General features: G+C 37.7%; 1 long non-coding RNA gene across 1 annotated transcript in view; it reads left to right on the top strand.

The window, feature by feature from the left end:
• The window catches only part of LOC141922275 (uncharacterized), a 30,739-nt gene extending 4,850 nt beyond the window's left edge, over window positions 1-25,889 (top strand). The window contains exons 2-4 of the long non-coding RNA XR_012622937.1: window positions 4,311-4,476; window positions 24,139-24,225; window positions 25,872-25,889. This is a non-coding gene — a long non-coding RNA (uncharacterized LOC141922275). The remainder of the gene's footprint in view (window positions 1-4,310; window positions 4,477-24,138; window positions 24,226-25,871) is intronic.
• The last annotated feature ends 340 nt before the right edge of the window (window positions 25,890-26,229 follow it).

Here is a 26,229-nt window from a genome sequence, read left to right as displayed (position 1 = left end):
AAAAACCAGAAAGATGTGGAACCTCATGCCACCTCAAATGGTCATTAAATTGGAAAGATACAATCAAAATGGAATGGAAAGGCATTCAGTTTCAGAATTACTGCTTAACAGAATACATTTATTTGCAAATGAGCGAAAAACATGCAATCTTCAAAATCTAAGCAAAAAAATCTTAACATAGGTGATCAACCCTGTTCCCGTGAACATAGAGAGAGTACCCTAATGCAGTCCAGAACCATAGAGGAGGAGGTCAGGACTTTTTCTTACCACATATGTCAGCTTTTAACATCCTGCAATGTGCATTGCAACATTCCTCCTACTGTTTGTCTGTAACTGAGATACATAGGTTTTCACAGGTATCTGGATTTCTTGATGCACCCAAATATTTTTTTTCCCAGGTAGATTGCTTTCATTTTGAAAACTTACTCTTGTATTCTGAATACAACTGAGTAAAATTTCAGTCAAGCTTGCTCTGAAATGTCAGAAAAAGTTAAATAAATCATGCGAGTTTTGAAATACATTTGTGTTTCCCATATATTTCAGCCTCATATCCCAGGCTTGGGAAGTGATCTCTTGCTGACTGGGTGTAACTCATCCAGCCAACATAATAATGCAGTGGTTTGGCATTGAACAGGTATTGCATGTTGTAAAGGGATCAGGTGTACTTGCAATGAAATTCCTTGTAAGCCTTTTAAAAAAAAAAATTGCAGAATTTTTTACTTGGACAATGTACACACACAACACAATGAATGACAAGAATATTTTGGGGACAATACATGGATTTGCAGGACTGTAAAAGTAAATGAGATCTCATTTTTCAGAGTGGGTGACCAGGTGTATGCTGAAAAAATGCACTGAGCCTTGGCCATGCTCTCTGTGCAGTGGGCAGAGTTGCTGAGGGGGTAAGTCAATGTAACCTTTGCTTTGCAAAGTGATAACAGGACATTTTGGTATCTAGTGCACTTTCATATGTAAGAGCACTTTATAATCCCTTGCTGCTCTAGTCTCTTCAGGCTGCTTTCAGGTCTCATTGCAGTGGATGTGTGGCCCTTTTCCTTAGCAGCAGTGATGATAGCAATCACAGTGGTTGTAGCAACTCTGTGAGAAAAAGATATTACTCTCACCCAGCCCATGATACGCATTTCATTACTTACGTAAACAATTACCAAACTTTTTCCTATACTTTTCCTAAATAGTGAAATAACTGCCTCAGACTTTTGTTGCCGCTCACATTCCCTTTCGAGATGGTGCAATTTACACATTAGCCCTTGATTTAGGCCATTACCAGAAACCTAGCTGTATTACAACCAGTTGTTTCCAAAATGGCGGCCTGTTACAGTGTAAACTGTGAATGCTGTAGAAATTAATTTCCTTAATAGCTTACTAAGGAAGGGTATTTCTGACATTTATCAAAACAATTTCCAGAAAATTTTCAACAAATTCCAGAGATTTTTAAATATTTGTAAATACTGCATGCGCATGCTGGCAATAAAAGCATACATCTTTCTAGCAGCAGAACTCCGACTTCCTTGAAATGCTCTTTTGGAGACTGTAAGAGAGATGTTGCAATTGCAGGAAAAATGGAATTCTGCTTCATTTTAAGACTGTGTCAATAGTAATATAATCCACAATATCTGTGAAGTGCTGTTTATGATGCTACCGTCAGTTGCCACTTTGCAGAATACCATTAGAGAGTGATATTTACTATAAGAAAATATTTTCAAGGAGCAGAGTCAGCTACAAAATAAAATCAATGATAGCTTCTTTCTTTAGATGAATCCAGTTTTGAGATGCAATTGTATCTGTTTTCACAGGAATTAGCTGTGGACAGGGAGCATTCACTCTATATGGCTCTGCCTTAGGATATTGTATAACAAAATATAGTGGGTCTGGAACTTATACTAGCATGAGAATGCTGGTATAATGCTTAAACAGATAATAACATTTACAGATCTGATGGGACTATTGCTTAGGTGCTGTATTTGTTTCTTCTACGCAGTGAAGTAATTTTTGACCACTAGATGGGACTATACAACTTCCTGCAATAGTATTAACAGCAATATTTGTTTTACTTGCAATTAATACTCTTTTTTCCACCCCTGACACTTTACTGAAAGAGAGCTTTGTCCCCGCCCTTTGCAAAGGGTGAAAACAGCAGAGCCTCTTGTAAACAAGGGTCTCTGTAATGCTAGTGAGAATGGAAAAATAACAAACTTTACAGTCTATCCTAATAAAAGAGCCAGCATGTATATAAACCAGTTTTAAAGTTGTAACAAATCAGTTTATCCTCTGTGGAGACTAACACTGCAATCATGCTGCTTGACTATGCGCTACTACTACATATTTCTTCTTCCTCATCTTTTTCCTTGGTATGCAATTATCTTAGCTGTTAACAGCTGAGTCTGACTTTCTAAACTATGCATTATAGACATTTCCTTCTAATCTTAGGCCCAGCTAGGGTTCTGTGATACTTTATTCAGATTAAGATGCTATAAGAAGTAACAGAAATGACAACCAGTTATCCCTTTCCCAGCTAATTCATTACATACTTCTTCATTTTTCTTGTGATGAGATTCACAGGGATCTGGAGCCTGATGTAGCAGTAAAGCACTTTCCACTTTGATGAACTCAGCAGGTTTTATTTCATTGTGAAACAGTGTTTGGCAGATGGAAAACTGATCTTGGTTGGCTATTGTCATTCTAATGTTAATTTTTCCTTCAAAATGTTTTGAGATTTTTTTTTCTTTGTTTTGCTTGTTCTTCATCTTAGAGTAGTAATTGCACCATGGGTTTTTTCATTTGCAGTTTAAAGATGTTGACTTTAATCAGCATAGGATAACACATTTAAATCCCAAGGCTATTTTAATATGGAATGTGCAGGAAAGGTCTTGACCATATATGATAGGGTTTGTTGCTGAATTTATTTTTGGGTTTTTTTTGTTGGAAATGTGAGTTTCAAGCTCTGTGACTGTCTTTTAAAAAACTAAATAAAAGGAGACAAAGCACAACTAGATTTTTTGTTTGTTTGTCTAGAATATTCAATAAGAGCATCTGGAGAACACTTATAGCTTTAGGACCAACTCTAATGAGGTAGTGATTTTACTCACACAGTCCTTTTGTGGCAAATACTATCTAATTTACTGATAAATCTACACTGCATATCTAACCTGGCTTTTATTATTTAAGCTCAGGCACTGAAAGCCATCTAATTTTTGGTTTATCGTACCCCACTGAGAATTTGTACTCTAAAATAAACCAGGGGAGCAAAATATTATTATTCCATTTTAGCTATGCAGCACAGAATAAAGACAATATCGTTAACATGCTGAAATATAGCAGCTTGTCCAACTGACATACACTACATTGAAGAACAGTGGTTTCTCATGAAAATGACATTTTGGTAGATGAGTGTTGGCGCACCATGGTTACTCAGATACTCTCAGCAAGACAGAGAGATGACTTCCCAGGTTCCTGTCAATGCTCTTTCCCTCTAGGGTCCAGAGATATCTCAGAAATGTCTTACGGTTATTAACACAGATATCCAGAAACAGAGGAAGTAGAATGATCAGGTTGTCTTTTACCATTGCCAGGAAGAGGTTATCGACTAACATAATCAATGTGGTTTTTAGTTCTGACTGCTGTGTAGATGGTGTGTGCATATCTGTATGGAATAGATATCTAGAAAGATAGATATAAACATACATTCTTTTTATTTAATGACAAATGAAGTGTGGTTGCAATATATTCATATATATTTGAAACTAACTGTCTTAACCTTGGCTGATATTGAAGTTTCATTGTCAGTGAGGAAATCTGACAGGGTACTTTGGCATTTTCAAAAATCTACAGATACATCTGGATCAGCACCACATAAGACTCATTGTCTGCAGGTATGAAGAAACAGATAGGCTCCTCTGTCTATATTATAGAAAGAGAGCATGGATAAGTACATGATCATACATGTGTGTATAAATACATGTCTGTGTGTGTATGCTTTCATAAGTGCATGTTGAAAGCTACTTCTCCAAACACCATTCCAGATGCATTTAGAAAAGTTCTTAGTGTGTCAAAAACTGACAGAACTGTTCCAGCAGTAGCACCCTTTATTGGTCAACTTGCTTTAAAAACGAAAATTCTGCATATCCTGCTTCATAATCAGCTTCAAGAGCTTGGTTTACAGCTATATCCTACAAACTGGTTTGCAACATGGAGGAGAAAGAGTATCCAAGACCTGCAGTTTCCCAAGCAGAGATGCCTGTCATCACAACACACACTTACCTATTTCTCAATTTCTTGTCGCTGACTAACAGGGGAAGGAAGAAGGTTGTATGTGTGTATGCAAAGGGAAGACTGCAGGGAGAGATTGTTTCATGTCTGAACAGAGATTGGATCAGTTCTGTTTTATCCCCGAAGATCCAGAAAGACAGGCTCATCTTGAGAATATTCTTCACTCCTTTCCTGAACTTCCTAAAACAGGTATGTGAAAAAAAAAAAAAGCTTTCTCCCCCCTTAAAACACTTATCCTTTTTGCAGAAATTTTTCGCTACTTTTCTTCCAACAACAGCTTAGGCTTTTACACTCTCCTCCACAGAGAGAGATTATTACTGCTGCTCCTGTCCTTTAGCTAAAGCAGAAGCCAAGCGCTGCTGATGGCATAGAAGTGAGAGAGACCCTTTTCCTGCCTGGCTGGCCATTTTATTTAGCCTGGCTGCTAGAGAGAAAATTCTGTCTATAGGGAGATCTGCTTTTGCATTAGAATTAGTGATTTTCTGAAAATATATGATTACTGTTACTTCTTAGAAATCACATATATTTACAGGTAAAACTGAAACATTATTTGTTTGCATTTCTGTATAGAAGCTTGAGGTTACACAAGATTTTATGCAAAACTTTTTGAAATTATGTGAAGTTCTGCTCTTGAGTAAGACAAAAGCCGTATTTTGAGGAAAACTCTTAAATGGTACTGTGGAGGTTACTTTTACAGAAGGAAGTTAGTTGTTCCTCCTATGCAACAGGTATATGCAGTGTCAGGAGGTCTAGCATAGACATTTGAGTAACAGTACCTGCAATATGCTGATGGCATCCAGATGTGTCTCCACTGAGGGAGCTGAGGAGGCTTCTTAGCCCATCAGTAACATAGGGTGTGAACAAGGGCCACCTCCAAACACTATTACTAAAGTCTGAGGGGGCCAACAGCTGTAATAGAGTTCCTTTGAGGGAGGAAAGTCTTTTGTTCATTTTGTCTTAGCCAGAACAAGCTGATGAAAAGTGTTTCATATACTAGTAGTTGAGATGACATTAACTACGTTAATGAGGTTAGGTCTCCTGCGTGGTGTTTTATACTTTCAGACCTGCCCTGACTGTAAGGGTTGAATAAGTGTCTAGAGATGTGAATGCTGGACTTGGAGAAAGGAAGAAAGAATTTTGAAATTTGCTTGTAATGTAAGTGGATTAACTGTGTCCTTCCTTCATTTTTATCATGCCAGAACCTATAACTACGATCCCTATCTGATGGTGGGGATTTTGCAAAGAAATATGTATCTAGCTTGAGCTACAGGCTAAGTGCAGCAAACAGCAATGTGTCACATTCCCTGGGGTGTGTAATCATTATAAATTGGGTACTAGACTACTCACAGAAAGCCCAAAACACTAATATGTTCCTTCAAAAGGATAAAAGGGTACATCTTCCCATTAGCTGCCTGAGTCTGTTTGGAAGTTTGTAGTAAAATGAAAAAATGATATCTGATGACCTGTCTTAGCCAGGAACACCTTTTGGACTCCCAGGTCCTGAAGGATTTTATAACATGTTCATTTTGTAATAGTATCAGGACTAAAAATATGAGTTAAGAATGCATCAATGTGTGGTCTTACTGGAGAGTAAAAAAACAAAACAATTGAGAAATTGTTTGAGGATATCTCCCAGTGGACAAAGTAGTTCTTAATTGCATATAGCACAGAATCTGAAAAAGTTGAGTTGAGTTGAGTTATGATCCATGCCCCTAAGAAAGTTCTTTTCATCTTTATGCAGAGATTAAAAAAAAAGCCAACCAACCAAACAAGAAGAAGTAAAAAAACCTCCCCAAAACATGGATAGCTCTGGGAATAATGTATAGTAAAGCTATCATGTAGGATGCATTTTTTGTGTCTCTAGGAAAATCTTCAATATTTTGTTTTTTAATACATACTTAAGAATTAGATAAATGTGCAATAAATGGAGGTTGCTTTATTGTCAATGAGACGAGAAGTCTGATTCTGGATTTCTTTTTTTTTTATTTCTTTTTTAAAATTTTCGAGATATCTTCAGGTTTCCATCAGATTCCTTTAGAAAGAAAAACAAACCAGAAGATAAATGCTCCCATTCGTACAGTCATTCAGTGTGCATTTTAGGAGACACTTCCCTCAGGCTACCACTAGTCACGCTAAGGCTTACCAAGAAAGTGCTAAAGTGTGCAGATGATGTCTGAATATGATGAAAGGATGGTAGAAAAGCATAACTAAAGACACCGAGCAGCTGTGGAAAAGGTGGGACCTGTTAAATTAACGCATACTAAGGAAAATGTTAAGCTGAAATGAAGATAGCATACTTGAAAAATCTTGTACAGCAAAGTGAGCTGGCAGGTCATATTAAAAGGAGACCATCAGCTCTGTAGTTACAGATGTCTGTAAGGAACTTATTGGTACGATCCTTTCTCACAAGACAGTCCTGCAGATGTGTGGCTTATGCATCACTGCCACTAAAGGAAAATTAAATAGAGAAAAAAAGTCTTTGGCCTTAGTCTCTGAGAATAAAAATAGTTTGATTTCATTATTTACAGAAGGTCAGTGTTAGCTGAAACTGACTATAAGCCACTTACTGCCATTGCCAAAAGGTGCCTGGCAAACAGCCTGTAGTGGATGAAATCATCGTTTTCAGCTGCAAATGCATGCTTTTTCAGAAAAGACCATCTGAGGTAAAAATTGGGTACTTGGAGATGCAAGTTCTCAGACCACTTGACAAAAGTGAATGGGTAGGACTACAGAGCTAGGTTATATACCTGGCCATCTGATACAAAGCAAGCAAACAGACCTGCCCTGCAAAGACAAAATGAGAGGTGATTCCTAGTATGACAACCATGATATCTTCTAGGTGGTAAAACAGACTATTATCCCTAGGCAGTCAAATATTTTAGTAAAGAGGATTTTGATGAAAGATACCTGAAGAGCTACAGAAGACTATCATAACAGGGAGATAAGAAGGTGATGCAGAGCTGCAAAATATCTTAAAAAAAAAAAAAAAAATTGTATATACCATGAATACTGATACTAAGGAATTAAAGTTTTGTTCCGTACATCAAGAATAGAAGATAGTTTAAGTAGTTTAAGAACAATAGTTCTTGTAGACAACTCAAGAAAAAATGGCTTCTGAAGTAATGTAGAGGTATTTGCACTTAGAAAAACAAACATCCCTCTCCACCTTGTATTCATTCTGGGCTGCTGTTTTCTCTTCATTATTAGAACTATGTATTTACAGATAAATCTATGCTGTGCACATCAAATGCATCTTCATCAGATATTACCTACATTATATAATAGTTCACAATGGAGTTCAGTTTAGGGGTATGAGATGAGCCACTTCCTATCTGGCTTATTAAAAACCCATTTGAGTCATCCTTTAATCTTTTCCTTGGCACCGTCAAATACCAAAACTGCAGAAAAGGGGTGTGTGTTGTTACCTGCTGTCAATATTGTTAATCTAAAACTACAAAGTAGAACACCTTCCCCTGTTAAAAACTGATATCAGAGCACCTAGCGATCTGCAGTTAAAGGTGTGGATAAAGCAGATATAGCTTTGTATAATCTGTTGCCTGTAATAACCTGCATCTGGAGATAAGGAAGGTGCTACCATGTCATGAAAATGCTGCTGAACCAATCTCTCATGGTCATGAAGCTTATCAGTCCAAAAATACATGTACTACTGAAGTGTCTGCTTCCTAACAGAACTTCTTTGGGAGAACCAGACCAACCAGGTACAGACAGGAATTTTTTTTGCTAAACAAAATGAGTGTCTGAGTGATGATGAGTCTTTGGTATTTCACAGGCTTTTTGGAACGGCCCTCATGGTCATTAGTCCTGAAATATGGTCTAGAATCCTCTTAGAAGAGTAGAAAGGAGGGGGAGAGTTGACCATGTTTGGGGCAAAAGTAAGCTCAGAGTAAGCCAAATGCTTATAAATGTAACAGTCCCTTATGGGGACCTCTTTTCTGCTGTTCACTCCCTCATAACCATAGATTCATATTTTAACTCCTGATATCCTAAGAAGAACAGAATGTGACTCACCAGACAACCAGGAAGGTGCCCAGCAGGTCCTCAGTAGACCTTCTCTAAAGGTTGTTTCATTATAGCTCCTAAGCCAATACATGCTTTTACTTCTGGCAACATTAATTTTCAGGATTTCCTCCTGCTCTTTCCAAAATGTCAGGCTCAGGCTGATAAACCTGTTAGATGAGCTCTTGCAGATATCTCTGCAGAGGAGCTGGGTAACATTTGGCAGGCAATGGGTACTCTATTTTAGGATTGCCAGGCTGCAGGGACTGTCCCTGAGGAAGTCTTGAAAAATTATGTACTGTCAAGCAATGTGAGCCTGCCTGTGACTGTCATGTCTTAGTGACGGTGGATAGCTGGACTGACCTTCTCAGGGGAAGCCAATTCTTCTCTGGTGGGAGTGTGCAGAAAACACCTGCAGCTCACACACTTCTCTCTAAGGAATCCCTCACAGAAAGAAAATTTTGCACTGCATTCCCAAATCTTCCTGAAAAATGGGCTTTGCATAGGCTGACCGACATGCATAAGTCAAGCTGGGAGGTGGGGGATGACAGTAAATACATAGGGATGTAATGGGCATGGACTGCAGGCTCCTGCCTTATGCATCCCAAAGGCACAGATGAATGGTCCTGGGACAATCCAAATCACCTCCATGTGCTCACAGCCAGGGCTACACAGCCCTGTGGGAGCGTTAGTCACGTGAAGGGTGCACAGGGGCACCAACTAGGTCAAACTCTTCTGGCTGGTGTTTCATGTACAGGGGCACGTGGCTAGGGCGAAGGGTAACCACAAACACGTGGCTGCAGAAAGAGATGGCACATATGCATGGGTGTGGCAAGCAGTGTTGACTGGACTTGGTCACCACAAACTCTGGCCAGGTTGCTGGTTTCCAGATGGAAGTCTCAGTTTTTGGCTGAGAGAGTCAGACCTGGGACCTAAGCAAAGGTGAATGTCATCTTGGTGGGTCTATGAGTGCAGCCATGTAGCTCCACCTCTCAGAGAGCTTTCAGTTTTGCGTGAGAGGCAAGATATTGCTGAACTAATTTCCTCTTGTATAGTGTGATCCTGTGGAGCGTTTTGGGAAGGATATGTTCTGAATGCCAGAAAATATCTTTCCTTGAAGAGTTACCAGTGAAGAGACCACATAATTGACAATGCTACAAAGCTTTTGTGGGGACATGCTCTACTCTACATGAAGCTCTTCTGGCAGTGGGGCATGGATAGTGATAGTGGTGTTGGTAGCCATACTGGACTTTCTTGTGGAGTAAGTCTTGAAAGATTATTTCTAGTGCAGGGAGTCATCTAAAGTGCCAGGAGTAGTCCTCTATAGCATAATTTAAGGACCAAGTGCTAACTAAATTTCATGATTAGGCATACCAGGGTGCACTCAAAGAGCTCGCTGTAGATGAGAGATTTGGTGCTAAGAATGCTACCAGGGTTAATCCAACAAAAGAGTATACATACAGGGTGTAGTAGAGTTACAATGCAAAAAGAGAACTGATGAGCTGAGAGATGCCAGAGCCCTGAAAGTTAAAAAACCAACCAAACAAAACTGCTTAAAGACCTGAATGTTTCAAGTGAGTGGCTGCAATTCCAAAATATTAAAACAAAAACTACACTTACTGCCTAAAATTGCTTAAAATTACTTTTTTTCTAAGAAGGCAGCTGAAGTTTATGTTGACTTGATTTACCCTTAGTGCAGTTCAGAACACGCTATCTCACTTCAGCTGGTGACCATGTTTTCAGACAAAACAAAAATGAAACAATTCTATAATGAAAGGCCATGCAAAGTTGAAATGATTCATTTGGAAATGCTAACAGAATAGTTTCCAACTTCTTGATCTTTTTGTTTGTTTTGTAATTTTTAAATTTTTTTTTGATTGAAACAATTTATTGAATTGGGTAACAATATGAAAATTCTTCCAGCTCATTCAGATCTGCATATTTTGATGAAAGAAATGGACCAAATATTGACAAGTAGCTGTGCACTTATAGAATCATAGAACCATTTTGTTTGGAAAAGAGCTTTAAGATCATTGAGTCAAACTGTAAACCTAACACTGTCAAGAAGCTCCCCTGGTGCAACTTAAGGCCATTTCCTCTCATCCTATCACTTGTTACTTGGGAGAAGAGACTGGCATGCATCTCGCTACAACCTCCTTTCAGGTAGTTATAGAGAGCGATAAGGTCTACCCTCAGACTCCTTTCGTCCAGGCTAAACAACCTCAGTTCCCTCAGCTGCTCCTTATAAGACTTGTGCTCTAGACCCTTCACCAGCTTCACTGCTCTTCTTTGGACACGCTCCAGCACCTCAATGTCTGTCTTGTGGTGAGGGGCCCAGAACTGAACACAGTATTCAAGATGCGGCCTCACCAGTGCCGAATACAGGGAGACGATCTCTTCCCTAGTCCTGCTGGCCACAGTATTTCTGATACAAGCTATTGGCCTTCTTAGCACTTGGGCACACTGCTGACTCATGCAGTCAGCTGTCGACCAATGCCCCCAGGTCTTTTTCTGCCAGGCAGCTTTCCAGCCACTCTTCCCCAAACCTGTAGTGTTGCATGGGATTGTTGTGACCCAAGTGCAGGACCCGGCACTCAGACTTGTTGAATCTTATATAGTGAGCCTTGACCTATTGATCCAGCCTGTCCAGATCCCTCTGTAGAGCATTTCTACCCTCAAGCAGATCAACACTCCTGCCCAGCTTGGTGTCATCTGCAAACTTAGTGAGGATACAGTGGATCCCCTCATCCAGATCATCGATAAAGATATTAAGCAGAACTGGCCTCAGTATTGAGCCTTGGGGAATACCACTTGTGACCAGCTGTCAACTGGATTGAACTCCATTCACCACATTATCATTTGATCCTAGGGTATCTTTAGTTTGGAAACACTTAATGAGTTGCCTCATCTGTGAAAATTTTGTTAAAACTCCTGTGCAGTTAAGACCTGGCAGGAGACCTAAGCAGTCTTGTATCATGTACTATGTGCTCCAAGAGTATATATGAAAAGAGAAACAATGATGGAAAAAAAAGGGTTATTTATTTGTTACACTTTGGTCATCTTGCTGAAGGCAAGTTATATTTATTCTGCTCTGACCTAAAGCAATTTCTTTGGTAATCAACACTGAGAAAAGACCATAAGGTAACCGTGAGCACAGGATTCATGTGGTAGCACAGATGCCCATTCACAGCAGGATTTCAGTGAGTGAAAATTGTGTTCATCTCTTATATTCAAGAGCAATCTTCTCTAGCTTTACCATTCACATATTTGCTCTTACAGTGTCTTACATAGCAAAATAGTGACTATGATGTTTAAGAAATGTAATCACAAATTCTCTGCATCAGCAAAGTTCCATCTTTTTGCAGGAGCTTATGCATTTTCTATTCAATACTAAAACTGTAATAACTTTTTAAAATAAGCAATTTATCACTGAGAAAAATTTCAATCTTATTTCTTTACAGTATTTTTATGTGTGTTCTTAATCAAAATTTGGATCTTAGATTTGATGAAAAAAATAATACTAAAGTCTGTGCTCAGTAATGAAGGCAAAATGGCACATAAAAACTGCTTTTCTGAATTCTCACAGGTTAGGTTTTTGGGTAGTGTTTGGTTTTTTGTTTGTTTATTTTTTAGATTTTGAATAGAATATAATTCATTTCTGAAGTAAACATTTTTCCTTTTATGGCTTGATTATAACCTAGTAAGACTCCTGGGATAGAATTCTAACATAAGTAGGTTTGTCCTTAATATATTCAAACCTCATCAATTTTGCTTAAATGGTATTCAAGAATGAATGTTAACTACTAGAACTGTAGGCTTTGGATGTTTGTAATCCACGGTGGACTAAGGAAGATGTGATTCTTTTATGGTTCTGACTGCACTGTTCAGCAGGGACATTGTGCAAATCACTTGATTTAACGGAGACCGATTCTGAAGTAAGTAAAAACAGGAGAAAAAGTCTCCCAAAGAGCTTTTTCAGCATATAGTTGAAAGGAGGGTAGCTTACTTGCTATGATACTGCTTTTTCATTAGTTCTAAAGGTACACAGCATTTGAGGAAGAAACAGAAAGGCATGTGATCATAGCAAGTTAGCATAGCTTTATGCTTTATGTCATCAAGGAAGGAACTATTTCAGGATCAATCCAGAGAACTGGACCAACCAGTGCACAATGGGCTGTTCTCCAGATAGGGCCTCTGTTCTGATGAGTATTTTTATATTCACATTTCTTGTTATATGTTTGGAGAAATTTACAATGTGTAAATGCAGTTAGTGCTGTATACTATATATGTTGTGCGATTTATGTAAGGAAGGGCCCTCTGTGAGGTATGTATAGGAAGAGCTTCTCGATAGTGTAAGCTAGACAAGTCCTGAGCTCTGATACATCCCCTCTATTTTGACATGTTTTTGTTCTTTTGTATTGACGATTTTTTTTGACTTGCTTTTTTCCATAGTTGATAAGCTGTTCATGTTGAAGTCAGTCTTTTTATCAGACTTTCCCCCCTCTTTTTCAACAGCTTGATGCTCTTGCATAGATTTTAGTTCTAGACACTTTTACAACAGCTGAGTTCAAACAGTGCTTCTCTGCAGCCCCACTGCTCTCCTGAGACACATGTTTTAGTGTGTGAGTCAACTTGAAGCTTCACTTCCCTTTGTGGTATGTTGTGTAGGGTGCCAGGTCTCAGGAATTTTATGGCTCAGAGACTTGCTTGTTCCTAGGAAAAAAAGTATACTTGATCAAGGAGGATAATTTCTGAACTATTTATATCTGAGTTTAAATCATACAATCCAAGCATACCTTAAGATACAGAGCACTTGATTTCCATGCAGGAGTTTAACATCTCAGTCCAAATCTTCAGTCACTGTGAGTTAATGACTAGAAGACAATACACTGATTGTGTTGATACAATGATATAAAGACTTCTCCTTTTCCCTTGTACCCTAACCTAAATAGTCTAAATCATTTGCTAGCATGGCTGACATAAGTAGGCAGAGCAGTTTGAGTAATGGTTTCTGACTAGGAGAAAATTCAGAAAAGAAGAAAAATCTACAGAATACAATGTGACATAATTTTTTGCCTCATGTCACACTGATGACATAATGAAAATAAGATGATGTGGGGAATATAAGATTAAAATTTGAGAATGTAAAAAACCCCCCCACCATTTAGAAAGGAGAAATTGTGAGAAGAGGTTGAAGAGATAGGGAAGGAGACGTTGTGACTCAATGCACAAACCAAGAGGCTAACATATGAAAAGGGCAGAGGAAACCTCCAGGAAGTCAGGAGGAAATTGTCATATGGCATTTGTTGGTCAAAAGCTTTTAATTTGGGATGTGTAATAATTTGAAATTAGTGAAAGTAAGACTAACATAGAGGCACATCTGAAATGCCACTCTACTATTGTGACTTCGGTATAACTTCACACTTTTTAATCTTAATATGCCATAGACTAAGTTGTGGTCTATTATGCCTGTGTACCTCTAAAAAAAGCACTTGAATTCAGTGAAATTACACTGGCTACTAAGAGCAAAAGCCTTCTGTCTTGAAATTAACATGATAAAGGAGAAATAAGATAACTGGCAGTTCAGAGTACACGAAAGCACTGAAAGTGAAATCCTAAATGCTAGTTTTAAATTACCAGAGAGGACCTGTGAATACTGTTCTGATAGACATTAAATGACAAAGAAGATGTTATGAGAGAATATAATTCTACTTTGGGTATATACAAATCTTTGACCATGCTGCATTATTCAGTCTTCAGAACTGAGGAACTCGAAAGTATTACATTATATATAGGCCACTCTTTTAATTTTTTATCAGTACTTTTCTCCCAGTGTTATTTTAAAGTCAACACAGTTAACAAAACCATTTGTTACTAATGGTCAGGATCACTGCTACTGAATATTTATGCCATAACTGAATGCTGTTAGACATGTTATTTGAATTATTGCTGCTGTTTATTGTGGGGATTTTCAGATTTGCTAGATGTTCTTTTCCATAGGGGGAAAAAATGTTACTAAGAATTAAGTTTTAACTATGCCAGAAAAAAGAAGCAAATACAAGGTATGGTATGAGAGCAGTGTACACACTGGTCACGATATCAGAATTAGTTGCTATGAACATGTCATAGTGTAAACAGTGTCAGAAGTACTGTTTTTATGAAACACTGGGCAGAGTTCATCTCTTACAGCAATGTAATCTGGAATTACTTTTTAGACATGTGTACAATTAAGATTCAGAATTAATGCCAAGATTCCTGTCTGTATTGGGTTTGCATGGCAAAGTTTTGGTGTCAGGGAGGGCTACAGGGGTGGCTTCTGTGAGAAGCTACTAGAATCTTCCCTTATGTCTCACAGAGACAAAGCCAGACAGCTCCAAGATGGACCTGCTGCAGGCTACGACCAAGCCCATCAGCAACGGTGGTAGCACCTCTGTAATAGCATATTTGAGAAGGGGAAAAGTTGCTGTGCAACAGCAGCTGGGAGAGAGGAGTGAGAATATGTGAGAGCAACAACCCTGTAGACACCAAGGTCAGTGAAGAAGGATGGAAGGGCGGAAGGAGGTTCTCCAGGTGCCGGAGCAGAGATTCCCCTGCTGCCCGTGGTGAGGCAGGCTGTGCCCCTGCACCCATGGAGGTTAACAATGAAGTAGGTATCCACCCGCAGCCTGTGGAGGACCCCACACCAGAGCAGCTGGATGCCCAAAGGAGACTGTGACACCATGGGAAGTCCACCACGCTGGAGCAGGTTCCTGGCAGGACCTGTGGACCCATGGAGAGAGGAGCCCATGCTGGAGCAGGTTTTCTGGCAGGACTTGTGACCCTGCAGGGGACCCATGCTGGAGCAATTCATGAAGAACTGCAGTCCGTGGGAAGGACTCATGTTGGAGTATTTTACTGCTGGTGAATTTAGTAAAAGTAGAGGGTTATAAGCAGTTCACCAAAATTGGACTATTAACAGCCTTTCCTGCCCCCCCCCCCCCCTCCCCCCTCCCCCCCCAACTGTGTTATTAAAGTAATGACATTTAAATTAATTTTCAAATGTATTGAATTAGTGTACATTATACTGACAAAGAGAAGATGGTTCTTACTTAGGTTAACACACATCCAATACCTAAATATTTGGGTTAACATATGCTTTTGAGATTTAGGTTGCACTAAGTAGTTTTGCTGATGTTCCTCAGAAATACCAGACAATCCTTAATTGCCCAATTCAAAGGAGACAACCTTTCTTCAAATAGCTGACATTCTCATTATATAAGACTTCTCTTATTCACAGCATCATATAAAATAATAAGTGCATACTTCAAAACATAAACTAATGAGGACTAAATATGTCATTTCTCTCATAATACAGTGGCAAATTTGACTTATTTTGCTGCCTCACATCTTCAAAACTGAGATGAAACTTTGCAGATTTGCTTAGCTATAGCTGTGCTCCTCAATTAGGCCGATAAACCTCCTATTCAAGTTGGTGTATGTCAGCCCTGATGGACCACTTTTAGAGCTTTTGATATCATTGGTACTCTCGGGTACTGCAATGAGACAGGTTGTGTGTGTTCCACATCCATGAAGAAGTGAAGAACTAATGGCTATGTCTGCAACAATGTTCAGTTTTGAAGATTAATTTAATTAATTTTTAGTATCTTGTCTTTGTGACAGAATCTACATTCTCAGATAGGTGTAAAGTTGTTCAATGTAGGGATATAGATGCCTGTATAGGTAAGGGGTTCAAATGCTTAAACTATCCCTAAGAAATGCCTGAATAAAGCATCTATATTTAAATCCTTTTTTTCCCCTGATCTTTAAATGCCTCCTTTTACACACAGTTAGACACTCCTTTTTTTCCCTAGAAGCCAATGCCTAGGTTTTTTCATTCACACAAAATTCTGATTATATTGTAAAAATACTGCTCTGTGCCCAGCAGCTCAGTGGTTAGTGCACTAATGCAAAATTTGAGAGGCAATGTAGAAGAACAGGGAAGGAATTCCTATTTATGCTTGAGAGAAATTGCTTTTACTTCTACTATTTACTAGTATTTAACTATGAAAAAACAGTTTGCTGAGATGAGGCTGATTGTTATGGTTTCCTGCATAAAATATTCCACTTTTCATGATATAATTCAAGTTTCACTGGTTAAAGTAGAAAAAGACACTACACACAAGAGGGTGTATACATCTTCAAATACTAGATAGGCATGTGGATATGGGGAGGGACCTTGTGTTCCATGTGAAATGGTATGATTTCTGATTTCTATAGGAGAGGTTAAAAAACCCTGCAAGCAACATACACAGCAGAATTCATTATTTTTTCATCCTGGCAGAATTCAGTGAAAATTTAGAGTCAGATTTTCATCAGGTATAGCTCTTTGTTCAACACACTTTTCTGGACATAACAGACCTGAAACACTTAAAGCAGTTCATTAAAGATTTTGGGCATTAGAGGGTTGTGATTTTTGTTATACATTTCTTAAACAGAGTATTGAACTAGGTGTACATGTCTGGCTTTTTGTAGTCCTGTTCCTAAATCTCTTCACTTTTTAGGATATAGCTTTCCACAAGGCATCCAAGAAGCCAGTTTGTGGAGATGAATTGGTAGCTGTAGCTTGTTTATCTGTTAGTAAACAAAGCTGAAACCTATACTTTCAAAGTAGGCAATGCACATCTCAGGAAACAAAGGCACACTATGACTCAGTAACATGGGGGAGTTGTAATTTTCTTCCTCCAGGAAGATTCTGGGAAAAGGGTAAAAGGGAGAATTGAAATGGCTTGGTCTCTGTTGTAAGTTTATATGAGCATCTGCAAATAAATATGAGGCCAAATGACAATGTAAGTAGATGTCACCCCGTTGCACGTTTTGTTTTGTTTTCCTCACCCTCTTGTTTCTTTTAATATTTAAAACTGGTTTTGGCTGAATGTGGTGTCTCAGTTGAGTCCAACACAAAGTATCTACCCTTAGATGCTTTGGATAACTTTACAGTCTCTGCAAAACTTGAGTAGCTAATGGCTTTCAATTCATCAAAAGGATGGAGTGGTGCTAATGGAAATTTTTGTGAGTAATTACATCCAAGGGGTTAAAATCTATTTCAGTGATGCTTTCTGGTTAATGGAATTGATCTTGACCCTTCTTTTGCAGATATCGCTGCACAGAATTGTATATAATGTCAATGCTGCTGTTCTTGGCATACTCTTTGCTTAATTCTCTAACAGAACATACACCTCAGTTGATACACTTGATGCACTACATGTGAAGATAAGCAGTTCCTATATAATCAGCTGCCGAAAGACAATTATAAATCACTTCTCTATGTGTGCATAAACATCTGCTGCCTTTTCTCCCAGTAAAATTTCTGAATCAGAACCCAAAACCACGTAAATCTACATCCCTCTGTGGAAGACACACCTGATTTACAGCTTGTCCTTATTGGATAACTCCTCATTTTGTCTGTCACTTACACAATTTGTCTGTGGAATACCAAAGGCACCTAAATACTACAGAAAAATGGAACTTCCAAGTTGTACTCAACAGCTGTGTTGTGTGCTCTATGCAAGTTCTTATTGAATATTTAGTTAATTTCCTTGGGTGTGCAATAGATGTGTACAAAAATTGGTGATTTTCTCTTGTACGTAGTTGTTGACAATTTTTTTTTTTTTTAAGAGAAAACTCAGAGGGACATCTCATAGTCTTCACCTTCTACTATATTGACTGACTTATTGCTTTCAAACCATGTTTATGTTTCATTCCACATTTAGTTGAGTACAGGCAAACAACTATTGCTAAATACATCATACTTCAGGGGAAAAAGTAAAACCATAAAGTGGTGTCTTATGAAAGTAGCAGAGCAGGGTAAGGCTTGTCTGTACATTGTACAGTAACAGAACTAATAAGATGAGAAATATACATAGTAACATTTTTTCTAGAATGGTTCATTGGTTTAATTTTCTTTTAAACTGCCTGAGGTAAACCAAAGGAAAAAATGTTGTTTCACTCATGCTAGGAAAGAGGCCTAGATTTATTTGGATCCTCCATCCTTTTCTTAATCTAGTTCCTTAGTACAGAAAATGGTTTCTGTGATTTATGTGCTGGGGTTTAAAGTAGAAGTTGTAGTAAATCTATTAATCTATCAATATTTTTTTATTCTGGAATGTGCTGGTTTTGGCTGGGGTAGACTTATCTTTCTTCATAGTAGCTGGTATGGGGCTATGTTTTGCATTTGTGCTGGAAACAATGTTGATAATTCAGGGATGTTTTTCTTACTGCTGAGCAGTGCTTACACAGAATTAAGGCCTTTTCTGATTCTTATGCCGCCCCACCAGTGAGTGGGCTGGGGGTGCACAAGAAATTGGGAGGAGACACAGCTGGGACAGCTGACCCCAACTGACCAAAGGGATATTCCATACCATATGATGTCGTGCTCAGCATATAAAACTGGGGAAGGAGAAGGAAGGGGGGGGTTGTTCGGAGTGATGGCGTTTGTCTTCCCAAGTCACCGTTACGCATGATGAAGCCCTGCTCTCCTGGAGATGGGTGAGCACCTGCCTGCTGATGGGACGCGGTAAATGAATTCCTTGCTCTGCTTTGCTTGCATGTGTGGCTTTTGCTTTACCTTATACTATCTTTATCTCAATCCATGAGTTTTCTCAGTTTTACCCTTCTGATTCTCTCCCTTATTCCACCAGAGGGAAGTGAACAAGTGGATGTGTGGGGCTTAGTTGCTGGCTGGGGCTAAACAATGACATGGAAACAGCATGGGAATGAAAAGAACAAGTGGCAGAAATTAAGAATTGTGTTATGATGCTTTTGAATAAGAAATATTCTCCTGAAATGTAGAATCTAAGGCAGCCTCTTTTCCTACAGATTTGTCTCAGGACAGTTTGACTATGGAGTCTAGGAAGGTTTAAGGTCATCGTGCAGACTTTCTCTAAGGAAGGGTATCTAAATAAAAGATCCTCTAAGGGATCTTTCTTCTCTACCTGGATGCTTATTTTCATGAAAACTGTAGAAATGCAATTATTTTTTAAGACTGTTTCACCTCTGTCAAATTATTCTGAAATCATTCAGTTCATATGGAAGAGATTGAAGACATATTCAGACACTGACAATGGCACAGGGAAAGTTATTAAATCAGCTTGGTTTCCATGGGAAACAAGCTGAAGTAAAACAAAGGCAAATCTATGATAAAAGATCTGCATTGGAGCTCAGAGGTAAGGAAGACTCCCACGACCTACAAGATTAATTTAGTGCATCAGACGTTCTTATTTGTGTTAGTCACATTAGTTTGTATTTTAAAAGCACTGTAGAGTTTACCAATGGGTTTCAGTATCGATATTTTATTTCCTTCCTTGAGACCTGTTACCATTCTTGTTGATGCTCTTGCTTTTCTAAGAGTGGGAATTGATGTTACTATCATTACCTGGTATCTAGAGGTCATCCTTTTCAGCCTGAGAGTTGATGAAATCAATTTCCAGTTTCTGCTTGATAACAGAAGCAAGAATATCAAGAGATAGAAAGAAACATAATCGAACTTGCATCATGTTAGTTTTCTGAGGTGTCTCAGAAACACTATTCTGCAATCACTTTCAAATGACTCTGCAAATGTTGCAAGATTTGCAACAGACTCTTATCTTAAAAAAGTCAGCCTTCCCGTCCCCCTCAACTTAAAAAATATTTTTATTGGTTTATCTTGTTGTCATGCAAAATAGTGACTCTTTGGTGAGAGTGTTCAATAGCTTTTTCTGTAGTCTACAAAAAACTTTTTAAAACATAAATTTTAATGTGCTACTATCATGAATCTGTTTTACAGTGAGCTTTCACTTAGCTAATCTAAGACATAAACAAAGTTTTAGAACACATAAACAGTTTTAGAGCCACACTGAGTTCAGGTGAAGGAATGGTAACTATTCATGCAATTATAAGTTACTTTTCTGCATGGCACTTTCTAGCTAGTGAGCTGGAAAAAAAATTACAAATGATGAAATAAATAATGAGTCTGAGAACCATTCAACCTTCACTGTATTTTGCAATGATAATTTTTTAATAAGTAGGAATCTGTAATGCCTTAAAACTCTTCCCAAAGTTCCTTGAGATATCTAATTATTCAGTATAATACTTTATTGAGACACAACGAAATTGAAAAGTGAAAGTTTGTTTTGAGCCTATGAAATACTGGAATACAGTAATTATCTAGTCCCTTAATTTTCTGATTTTTATTTCATTTACTTAGTAGCTTCTACAGTCATGCTGAAAAAATAACAATGGATATCTAAACAGTCATGGTGATTATACATAATTAAAACACCACAATCGGAAAAAACAGTTCTTAGTAGCAGATTATGTTGAATCACCAAACTAAAACTAAGCCTAGAGTCTTTTCAGTTCCAACAGGAAGGAAAGCAAAATAAATAGGATTGTCTGAAACATTGTAAGAACAAGATCTGAAAAAGGAAATTTTATTTTTTTTTCTTTCAGAAATCACTACATAGTCCTAGTAAAAAGAATTGTAATCATAATCTACATCTTCTATATTGGAGATATTTTGAAGCAAGGATTGCTGCCCACTGCTTTCTCTAGCCATCTTTTCTTGTCTTCTGGCCATTGGAACCTGTGAGGGGAGGGTGGAAACCAGAATTCAGGCAGCAAACTGTTATCTTTCACAGCCCAGTAAATAGAAACTTTGCTGTGGCTAGTTCAAGTTGACAGGTTTTTTATTGACCTGACAGGACTTGGGCCTGAGCTTTTAACAGTTTTCTAGCAGTTGACTCTTTCTTCCCTGTTTTAACTCAAGCTGTGTGAATACCACAGATCATAAAAGTCTGACATACCTAGGGAGTAGATTATCAGGTGTAGCATAACAGATAGTATGGTAGCCCAGCAAACAACAGCACTTTGTGCCAACTGAGACAGTGGGAGGTTATCGTACAGCTTTAAAACTTCATCTGAGAACCAACTAAAAAAACCCAACAGACTGTGATTAGAAAACATTTTAAAATAGATTCAGGTGGATCCAAGTGTAGGAGAAAGAGCGCCTCATCACCAGTATTGTGATGCTCATGGTGGATAATTATGGATGTTGGTACCTCACAGTGACACCTCACAGGACATCTCTGCCTGGGTAAGAGTGGGAGTCACCAGCCTTCTGACTTAGGGGGATACTGGAAATGTAAACATAATGCAAGAGAAAAAGAGTGGTTATTAGTAAGTTTTCTTTGACGACAGTATTAAAGACCTTTTTTTTTTTTCTTTAATTAATGGACCATTGATCTTATTGTAACTGAATTAATGATAACTGTTTTACTTTGAATAATTTGGATGTTAACTGAACTAACACTAAATTTTTGGTTCCACTTACAAACTATGTTCAACTTTTGCCAACAAGACTTAAACCATAACATTTTTGCTGAATCTTTGTGGAGACTGCTATTTTGGGCCATGAAGAAAAATAGTTCTCTCACTTTTCCATTTTCTTCCCTTCCAAGATTTTGACTACTGGAAAAAGCTGTGGGTGGACTGGACTGAGAAACTGTGTGTGGCATTAGAGATCTCAAAGCCAGAGAGAGACTCTGGTTGTTGCAGGGATGTGAGGTAGTGTTCTTGCTGTCAGAAGAACCTCCTGATATGGATGGTGGGATTCAGACACTTGTAAGATGCAAAAGCAGATTCTTAAGATATACAGGATGTTTGTGAAAAAATGGTTTTAGAGAGGTTTGTACTCTGTATCCAGGAATTAGAGAGATCACAACAGGCTTTAGCGTTAGAGAGTGGAAGGCTAAGGAAGAGAGTTTCATTGCGTTTTGATCTTGGTTTGGGAAGATAGAGAGAGAGAAGGAGAATGTAATTTTTGGTTAACTTGAATTTTGACCGTAGTTGCTAGAGCCTTGAAGTCTAACAAGTTGAGTGGCATACCTTTTTTTTTTTTTTGAGGTAAATCATCAAGGCTACTATCACATTATGTGTACTGAGTTTCTTGACTTCACAAGGGCTTAAATGTAGCAGTTCATAATTATATATGATATAGCATCCCAACATGGGTTCCTGTGGTTTCCCCCTTTGACTTCATTGTGAAGTAAAAGCATTTACATTTTGTTTCTTTGCATGAGTAGAATCACATTTCTGTTCACACAAATGTCTTCCCTCTGTTTTCATAGGTGCTTAGTTTCCCTGGAAGTCATTGTAAAAGCCTTTTAGAAATGCAGTGTGGGGTGGGATAACCTTTATTATTGTGGGCTATGATAGACAAACTGGTAGATTTTATGAAAATAACCCAGAAAAATGGGTTATGATGGATTTAAGTCAGGCTGGCTTTTGTCAAGAGGAATCATGCCTCAAAAAGTCACTAGAATTGTCTGAACAACAAAGTACATATAGTTCGATTACTTTCTGTAAAACAGTTGCTCAAAGTAACAGCCTTTTTCAGAAGGGTGTACCTATGTCTGTGAATATATCCAACACAAAATCTGAACACAGGTAGATATGAGCTGTATACTGCATATTCTATTCAGTTATACGTCAAGAACAGAGCTCAAAATTGGATTCAGTAGATGTACCTGAAGGTGAAGTAATCACAATATATTCCCTTAAGATATGTGACTGTGAGCTGCTAGAAATCCATCTGTCTAGCTTTTCTACATGTGTTTGAATCTTTCTAGCAAGGGAGTGTTTAACATGTGCTATTCTAGAGACCTTCACCCTCTATCGAAATTTTTTCAGATTTCCTGCTTAAGAGAGCACGGTCATGTATTCACATATGTAACTGTCACACAAGTGATCTTATGGATTAGTGAATTACGAGCCTTTCATGGTATGCTCTTTATAACAGGTTTTAACTTGAAGCTTCCTTTTCAAATAGACCAGGATAGAGCCAACTGTCATTATTCATCATCTTGAGATGTGGAAAAGTTTGACATAAGAATAGGCATGTAAAATTTTGTAAAGGACTTAGAAAAGTTCAACATCAAACTCAGTTTAACAGTAGCTGTAGTGCAGCTGGATTCCCTTAGTTTTTTGAAATTCATATGTGGTAGAGTTACATTTTGCACAACTGAGCTAGACTACAAGAGTTTTTCAATTTGTTTTAGAAAAACTCTTTAATGGAGTAAGGCATTCACTTTTCAGACATGTAGGAAAATGAAGAATTTGTTTTTCACTCTGACTCACAAAACAAAGAACAATAACATACTCTTCCATGACAGACCATCCCAGACAAAACTAAATGGAAACATGTTTGGAGGACACAGTGCAATATGCTTTCCTGACTTACTGTATCCTTTTCTCTCAAACAGTGGAAGTCCCCTGAACTCATAAGCCCCATATGAGTACTGAAGATACATTTTTAGTTATGGCAAATTAAAAAAACCATGAGACCTGAATTTGTGAACCTGATATTCCTGGTTTCAACTGGAATGAGACAAGATTTAAATCATGTCAGTAGGTAGTTCAATATTGTATCTCCACTGACAAACAACATATGTGAAATGAGAGTCAGATCCTATTGGATCAGCAAAAATGAAATCTAGTTTTCTCATTTTATTCATTGAAATCTAGATACTATGTAAATACCAGAATTTTGCATGAAGGAACATATTCCTATCAGTTAACTTGATTTAGAGAAAAAAGTAAGGAGTTCACAATCACCTCATGTTTTCAATATTTCAGTCTTGAAAAATATTTGGTTGGGCTTTTCCTGTCAGTTTTGATCTGAGCTGGTTAGAGACTTGAGTGTCTGTAGCTGCAGAGGAATTTCTGAACCCGAAGTAATTATCTCAAATAACAACTATTATTTTTGCACTTCTATAAGTTTTTTAGAAATATGCTAAAGCCATCTATAAAAATGTCTTCCAGAATGAAGGATCCAAAGCAGAATTTCTGCAATGATTGAATCGTAACCCCTGATGTGTTTGTAATGGAAATGCTGACACAATATTAAAGGTAAAAAGTGTGTGTAGTCATAATGAAGAGTTTCATAATGAGTCTGATAATAAGTTACTAACTTTTTGTGCAGTAGAAGTGATGGCATGACTAATTTATTTAACTTTTGTAACCATAGATTAGTACATACATTTATTCAGCTGGTAAAATTCACTTAAAATTGTTTTAGCTTTCTAAAATAAAGTGTGTTTCTATTCCAAGGTTATAATGGACTTGCTAATGGGGTATTGACTACTGTTTCTTGTCATCCATCTTCTGGTGGAAAGGTGATCATTACTTTCCACTTAATAATTCCCAGTTTTCTGCACATTCACATAAAATTACTTTTATTAGGAACTCATTCAACTTGCAGTTGAAGATATCCCCAGAAGCAGCTGATGTTTAATAAAGTTATTTTCTGTGTAGTATAAAATTGTGGTTTCAAGGATTCCTCAGAGTTAAGAACTGTTTTCTTAACTTGAGATTTAGAAATGATATGCACATCTTCAGACTTGAAATTTGGGTGCTATCTACCCAACTGATAAGGAAAAACTAATAAAAAATTGATTTTAAAAAGATTCAATGTGGCGACATATCTCATTGAAATGAACTGTTGTTGAGAAACTCTTGAGAAGAAAGAGTGAAGTTGACAACATAATTCTGTATTTGAATTCCTATGCTTTTAAAATAAAAGCCAAGGACAATATAATGTCTCCAAAGAGAGATGTTTCCAAGCATTTGATTCTATCAGGCTCAGCACAAGAAGAAGAAAATGCAAGAAACATTCATTTCCCACCTTTTCAGTAGGTCCTTGGGATAACTTCAGCTTTTATTAAAGCTCATAAGGGCTTCCGTTTCCTGAACAATCCCAATAATTTCAAGAAACTACCCACCTTACATGTATGAGTTTGGCTGCATCACTGATGGCTAAAGTTGGGCTGCACCTTAGAAAGTGACACTTAGACATGAACTGCAGCTCTGTCTTGGGTCAAAACATCCATTCCTTAGGACTGTATTGTTTTCCTGAATTCAAGTGAATAAAATCACCACTTCAATTATCAGAGTGACTGAGCACAGAGACTCAATTCTTTTGTGATATTAAATTAGAGCCTCATAAACATTTTGATTTATACTGGAAGAGAATTGTCAGAAAGTTTTAAGGCTCCAGTTCATGTTCTGTTTAAATTGTACTTTAATTTTCTGATGAGCAATTTTTAATGGTGCTCCAAAGGAAGGGATGAGATTAAAAGTAGAGTATAGTCACTAAAAGTTTCAGTTGTAGAGAGAATCCTTTCATTGTTGAGAAATTTTCCAGATTTCTAGACAGAGTGTAGAATCAGTAACAAGACCGAGGGAAACTGTCATGCAAGTTTAAAGTTATCTTTTTCTATGATCCTTCACTAAAAACCATTCCCAGTTCCTGACCTCAGTTCCCATGGCAATCTGTGGCAACTTAAAGAGCAAAAAGCTTTGTGCGCACAATTTAAGCATGAGCATTCAACTATAAGAAGACTATAAGTCTTTGTAGTGACTGAGGTTTTCTTTGTTACAGCTCTTAAGTTCCTACTGAGTTTTCTCTGCAGTTACTGGTGTGAGAACTTGACATATTGCATAAAAGGTGAACTTACTAAATGGAGATTTTCTTTTCCTTTTCTTTTTCTATGTAGAGATCTTCTGAGACTGTGGCATAGTCTTCCAAACTGTGTGATCTCTGGTAAGCTTTTACAGATTTTTTTTTTCTCTGCTTAAAGAATTTCAAGTTAGAGCACAGTGAAGGAGTCATGATGTAGTGCAAAAGAAAGTCTCTGATGTTCAATCAGCTGTAATCAAGTGATTCTAGTCAATACTGAGAAACAGACTGAACAGTGGTTACTATGTACTACTTGGTATATACTGGTTGCCTGAGAAATATAGAAATTATATTATTACCATATTAGTAGACACTAATATTGACACTTTCTGATTGCCTTCCATTATGAGCCCACATAACAAACACGTGAGTAACATGTAAATATAAAATCTGCA

The sequence above is a fragment of the Strix aluco genome, chromosome 4 (assembly GCF_031877795.1).
Source record: "Strix aluco isolate bStrAlu1 chromosome 4, bStrAlu1.hap1, whole genome shotgun sequence".
Lineage (NCBI taxonomy): Eukaryota > Metazoa > Chordata > Aves > Strigiformes > Strigidae > Strix > Strix aluco.
Note: the sequence above shows the minus strand (reverse complement) of the source record. Positions and strands in the feature narration are given on the sequence as shown.